The sequence below is a fragment of the Rattus norvegicus genome, chromosome 6 (genome assembly GCF_021556685.1).
Source record: "Rattus norvegicus strain SHRSP/BbbUtx chromosome 6, alternate assembly SHRSP_T2T, whole genome shotgun sequence".
In the NCBI taxonomy this organism is placed as follows: Eukaryota; Metazoa; Chordata; class Mammalia; order Rodentia; family Muridae; genus Rattus; species Rattus norvegicus.
Window position 1 is genome coordinate 129,596,185 of NC_141539.1, and position 6,108 is coordinate 129,602,292.

Consider the following 6,108-nt stretch of genomic DNA (forward strand, 5'->3'; position numbering starts at 1 on the left):
CATGCGATCGCATGGCGGTGGGGGAGGACCAGGCTGTGACGGCATTTGGGCAGGACTCAGCTTCTCCCAGTCCTAGGAAGCCAAGGCAGCCATCTTCACATCTGCCCTTCATGAAACTGCTCAGCCCATCTCTTGGATGAGCCGAGTCTAACTGCAGTCCACAGCCAAGATCTCTGTCACTAACTCTGTCACACAGTTAGTCCAACACCTGCTGCCCACTCGCTGTGTGGTCTTAGACGGTCGCTTAACCTCTCTGGGCTTCATTTTCTCATCTGTCAAATGGTTAAAATGAACCTTCTGATCAGATTGCGTGAGTTCATGTGTGAGTGGTATCATCTGGGTGCCCGGCACAGAAAGTCACCAGCAGGAGCTGTCATTGTCACAGGGCTGGTGACAAGCCTAGCCCTGTGCCTTTATTAACATGTGCTAAGTGACAGATTGCATGCCTGGGTGATGCTCACTGAGGCTCCGAGATTTACCCTCTCCCTTTTCCCATCCCTCTGCCATTGTAGCCACTGCACTCAGCAGGCAGGGCCCACTGGCTTGGTCTTTCGCTCCGCTGTGTCTTGTCTTCCTGGTTTCTTTTCCCCGGAGCCGTAGGAGGTACCAATGTCTGGCTCAGGTCAGGATACCAAGTAATGATCCCTCTCTCTGTAACACAGACCCTGGTGGCGCCACAGGATCCCCACCATCCATGTGTCCTCACCCCAGGGACATACTTCAGAGTAGAGCAGGGAAGTCAGGGGAAGTTTGGCGGCCGGATAACCCTGGGAGGGACCAAGAAGCATTATCTCTAGTGTCATGTCAACTGGAGATTTAGCCTCAGATCCTGACTTGAGCGTGAGGAAACGGAGCTGGACGGGGGCCGCTTCCTGCCAGACGGGTGTCCAGACGTGTCGGGGATGGGCCTGGTGACAGGCAGCAGGCTCAGTGGACAGGCGGTGTTGCTGTTGATGCTGTACAGACTCAGCTGGGTGAGGCTGAGGGGCCTGTCGTGGGACAGGGACATGGGCAGATAAGGCTTCCGTGGCCTCGAGGCTGGGACGTCCTCCTACCTCGGAGACCCAATCAGGGACCCTCTCCCCACCAGACTTTGATTCCATTTCCCCTCCATTCCGGGCTTGTTTGACCCTTCTGCAGGAAGCTCTTGTGCCTTTGGAAGGTCAAGGCTTCTGGAAGAACTTTATTGCCAGTTTAAACTTGCCTGAGCACTGAGTTCCACCACTGTTCTAAGCTGTAATTTCCTTAGGACAGCATTTCTCAACCTGTAGGTCACGACCCCTTGGAGGGCAAATGAACTTTTCACAAGGGTTGCCTAGACCATCAGAAAACACAGATAAATGACGTTATGATTCATAACAGTATCAAAATCACAGTTATGAAGTAGCAATGAAAATAATGCTATGTGGGGGTCACCACAGTATGAGGAACTGTATTAAAGGGAAAGGCCACCTTGATGGGGTTTGTCAGGCTGGGACCGCGGTGGGTGAGCTGGTAGCTGTCCAGATTGTCCAGGCTGGGCAGACCTGGTGTGGTTCCTGCATGCAGTGGAGGTCAGTGACCACCGTCTCCAAACCCCAGCCTGCGAAGACTACGAAGACCACTTTGTACAGTAAACTGACTTCCAATCACTAAACACCCACCCACTGGAAAGCACCTACATATCAAAACATGCCAAAGGCCATACTGCTGCTCGAGGCTGAGCCTGCCCACCAAGTCACCAACCGCCTGAACCCCAAACTCCAGCCACACACACACACACACACACACACACACACACACACACACACACACAAATCCACATTTGAACACGTTCTAGAACATTCGCTTTCCCCCCCAAAAGACACAGTGGAGTGTATCTTATCCACCACCAGAGGGGTCAGAGGTCACATGAGGCTCTGAGGAGGTGACTCTGGAACAGCCTGATGTTTACAGACTTATCTCATGCAAATGGGCACACAGTAGGGCTTCGGACACTCTGCAGTCATGCTTGCCTCTCAGCCCTGGAGGAAGATGGGGACTCTGAGAGATGCGTGTTGTGATGCATGCACGAAGGTGTCTTGGGGAGGTCAGCACCCACAGCTGAACAAGTCTAAGAGTTTCCAGCTCAGTCCTTAAGGATGGGCGGACTTAGGCGACGGAACACTCTGAGCGAATCGAGCATCAAGTGGAGAGGTGGGACGCCCAGAGGCTGCCAGTTCACATCGTAAATAGTTCCTGGGTCACTGTTCTAAGGCAGGATGGTCTCTGCTGTACACCCGGTCCTTTCTGTGCCAACAGCAGGCTTTGGAGATGCCGGAGAGCCAGGCTGAAGCTGGGATACTCAGGGGACAGGGCTCTCCTGCACCCTATGTGGTAGAAGGCAATTAGGGCTCCCTGTATCTCTTCACAGAGCTGTACGTCTCCTGAGGGGCTGTAGAAAGATCAGCCGGCCTGTCATGGGAGCCGCTTACTTAGTCTGTGAGTCGGCATTGACTATGGAGAGCCACTCCTGTGGCTCAGGTTCAAGGGCATTTGGTCCAGCCATTGCTTTAGGAAAGCAGGTAGGGACTATTCAGCTTCCTCCCTCCTTGAGACACTGAGGTCTCCAGGAGTTTCCGAGGCTCCAGGGGCAGGAGAGGATGCTTCTTGTCCCCCCTTGGGGCTCTGCTTCCTCAGTCGCAGAACACCTCACCTTTCAGTAGGCAGGATGTGGAAATCACAGCCTGCCCTCCGAGGACTGCCCTCCTGAGGCCACATCTAGATGCAGGAACCCATCAGTGATGCAGCCAGTCTCTTCCCAGCAGACTGTCTCTGAAAGGCAGATTCTGTTCACCTATTTGCCCTATGGAGTCCCCAGGGCCTACAATAGAACCCTTCACACAGTAGGTGTTTTATATCTACTACTGTGGGAGTCACTGGGTAGGTGAGGGACAAATGTTCATCACAGGGGTTAGGAAGAAGACCCACTGTGCACAAGCCTAGCACTCTGCTTATGTCTCTGCCCTACCAGGACCCCAGTAAGTGGGTTTGCAGGATTCCTACCAGTCCAACTGGTGGCTCACAGCTGATGAAAGTGTCAGGAAGAGTGATACTCAGGACTTGTTGAAGTGGCAGTGACAGGAGGTACCCAGACTTCAGTGGTCAGGTGCCCTCCAGATCCATCCCATGTCCCTAGCATCCCATGTCTATGCAAGGGCTGGTGGCCTCCTGATGGCTTTTCTCATCTCAGGACTCAGGTGCCACGAGGTTTCCTCCCTGTGATGACATCACACTCAGCCACATAGAGCCCTCGGCTCCCTTAGCCTCAGCAGAAGGGAATGAGGAGGCAGACCAGTGGTGTGGTACCCAGCCTCGCTCCTGGCTCAGAGGGTGCTGGCTGTGCCCACGGTGGAGCTGAGCAGTCAGTCCTGTGTGTGCAGAGGGAGCCCCTAGCTGGGTGTGGAGCCCTGAACCACAATACCTGCTGTGGGCCCTGCCCCTGCAACCAGAGCAGAGTCCCTCAAGGCTCAGCTGACAATGCTCAGGTCTCCGGGGCTGCTACTCAGATCGTGGTGGACAGGAAGAGAAACAGGAGATCTAGGAAGATAAGATATAGCTCCCAAGGATAGCCCTACCCAGTAGCCCATACTTCCTCCACCCTTTAGGCCCCAGAAGGACATCACATTATGAATCCAAAGGAATCCATCCCTTCATTAGGACAGAGCCCCCAGGATCTAATCACCTCCTGAAAGCCCTTCAGCTGGGGACCAAGCTTCCAATACCCAAGTGTGAGGAACACCTCAGATTTAAATCCATACTCTGTCCCTCTCCACACCCAGCTCAATTCTCCCCAACCCCAGCTCTGACCATTGGGGCTAGGGTGGCCCCCAGGCAGCCAATGTCCTATGCGGTGTGGGGGTGGGAGGGAAGAAATGGGTTAAACAGAGAAGAGTTTAATTTCTTGCCAGAGAGGAGGTCCTGAGGCAGGCAGAACTGCGGTTGGTGGATGACAAGGCCCTCAGGGCTGGTCTCCTCCATCCATGAACCTCCCCATAGGACTCCTTCATCTCTGTGGTCAAAGGCAGCTACTGGGGTTCCGGCTTTTGCACCTCAATCCCTAGAAGCAGAACAAAGGGGTCTTCTTACAAGTCTCATGCATGATCTTTACATCCATGGCCTGAATGTCAATTTTTACCACCATAGCTTCAAAGGGCTGGGGAAGGACGGAAAAGATAATTTTGGTTCTAACCAACAACTTACCCAAGTGCATATCAGAACTGTACCTGAAGAAGGCGGGAATAAACAGCAGGGCAGACATTCAGCTGCAAACCAGAGTGAGCACACCCCAAGCAGAGCCTAATTCTGCTATACCATGTCTCTATCTGCCTGGTCAACCCAGGTTGCTGACTCAGCAGCGACATCACGACCAAGGTTTTATTTGATCCTCTGTTCTGCCACCCTCAGCGCTCAGATATTAATAAAATGAGTCTTTACTAAGCAGGCTAGTAATTGTGACACCATTTTGCAGAGCCATCTGAAATAACACGTTGGTTCACAGTCACAAGACTGCCACATCTCCTCTTACCTCTATGTGTAATAGAAAAGGGGAGATACCTTTCTTTCTTCCTTGTTCTCCTTTTCTCTCTCTCTCTCTCTCTCTCTCTCTCTCTCTCTCTAGCTTTTATTTTTTTAAACAAACAAATAAACAAACAAGATGGCTGGCATCACCAGAGCCCAGCAGCAGTACTGGCTGTGAAGTGACAGAATTAACTCCAGCATACAAGCAGCCCCAGTACTGACTGCCATTACAACAGCTGCCCTCCTTTTCTGTCCCTAAGAACACTCAAGTCTTGGGTCCCCGAGGCCATAGAGAATGCCAAGCAGAGTGTGTGAGGGGCCTCCTCTTTTCACCTTGGCCTGAGCGGCCTGATGCATCTTGTAATTTCATTAAATCCTGTATCACATACCACAGACATATTTCTCTCCCAACAGCCTGTTCAGGGGAATCCAGAACGTTCCAAATACAGAATGTTCTCTGCCTGGTTTTCTTTCTTAAAAATCAAATAACTTCCCTCTGCGCCCGGGCCCGGGTCTCGCACGGCTCGCTTAGATTAATAACATTTGTGATCCTGCCCATTAGGCACCGAGGCAGCGAGAAAGCACCTTCTAACCAATTCCAATTCCAGATACCGCGCGATGGAAACTATTTCTCCCGACCGTTGCCAGCAGCGAGCTTTCCTCTAACGGCTTAATTATGATTCAAGATTGTGTCCAGAAGCCCGCGGCTCGGAAGGAGCCCAGCCGGAGCATTTACAGACTCCAGGGTCAGCGTAGCCCTGCTTTTCCATTCTGTAAGAGGAAGAAAAAGGAAATAGCTGTGTGCAAGGGAGACGGAGACCCAGAGACAGACACATGGACGGATAAAGTGGGCTTAGAGCCACAAGGAGGGACGCCAGCCACTGTCGCCCTGGAAGGAAGCTGGGACAGGTACATGACGTTACAGAGCATTCTGCCAAGCGACCCTCACAGCTGCGAGCCAGGGAATTAATTATTCTGCTTGAAAGTGACAGAACTGACGTTCAGTTCTGTACCTGTGCGTCTGATGAGATGGTTCAGCAGGTACAGTGCTCGCTGCACAGGTGTGAGGGCCCGTGCTCAAGCCTCATAAAATCTGACTATGGTAGCAACCACCAGGAATCCCAGTGCTGCAAGATACGGAGACAGGCAGATTTCTGGGGCTCACCAGCCAGCCATACTGGCCAGTCACTGAACTCTAGGTTTAGTGAGAGACCTGGCCTGGAAAAATAAGCTGGAGGGTGATAGGAAGGAAGACTCTTACAGCCTCCACACGTGCACACACAAATGTAAGCCTGTGCACGCAGACACATGCATGTCTACATTCATACTAAATTCTGTCCTCACCCCTCCCCACCATGCGACCTTGGATGGTCACTTTGCCTCTCCAGTCATTTGCACCAGGTTAATTACAATTCCAGATTGCATCCAGGAGCCCAGCCTTAGTGGAGGGGTGAGCATGTGTTCCGTGGGGAACTGGGCCGAGGTTTGTAAAATCAGCGTTAAGACACGCTTGGCACTGCCCCATGCATGAGCAGGCAGCACAGACCTGAGTCTGGTTCCCAGACACAG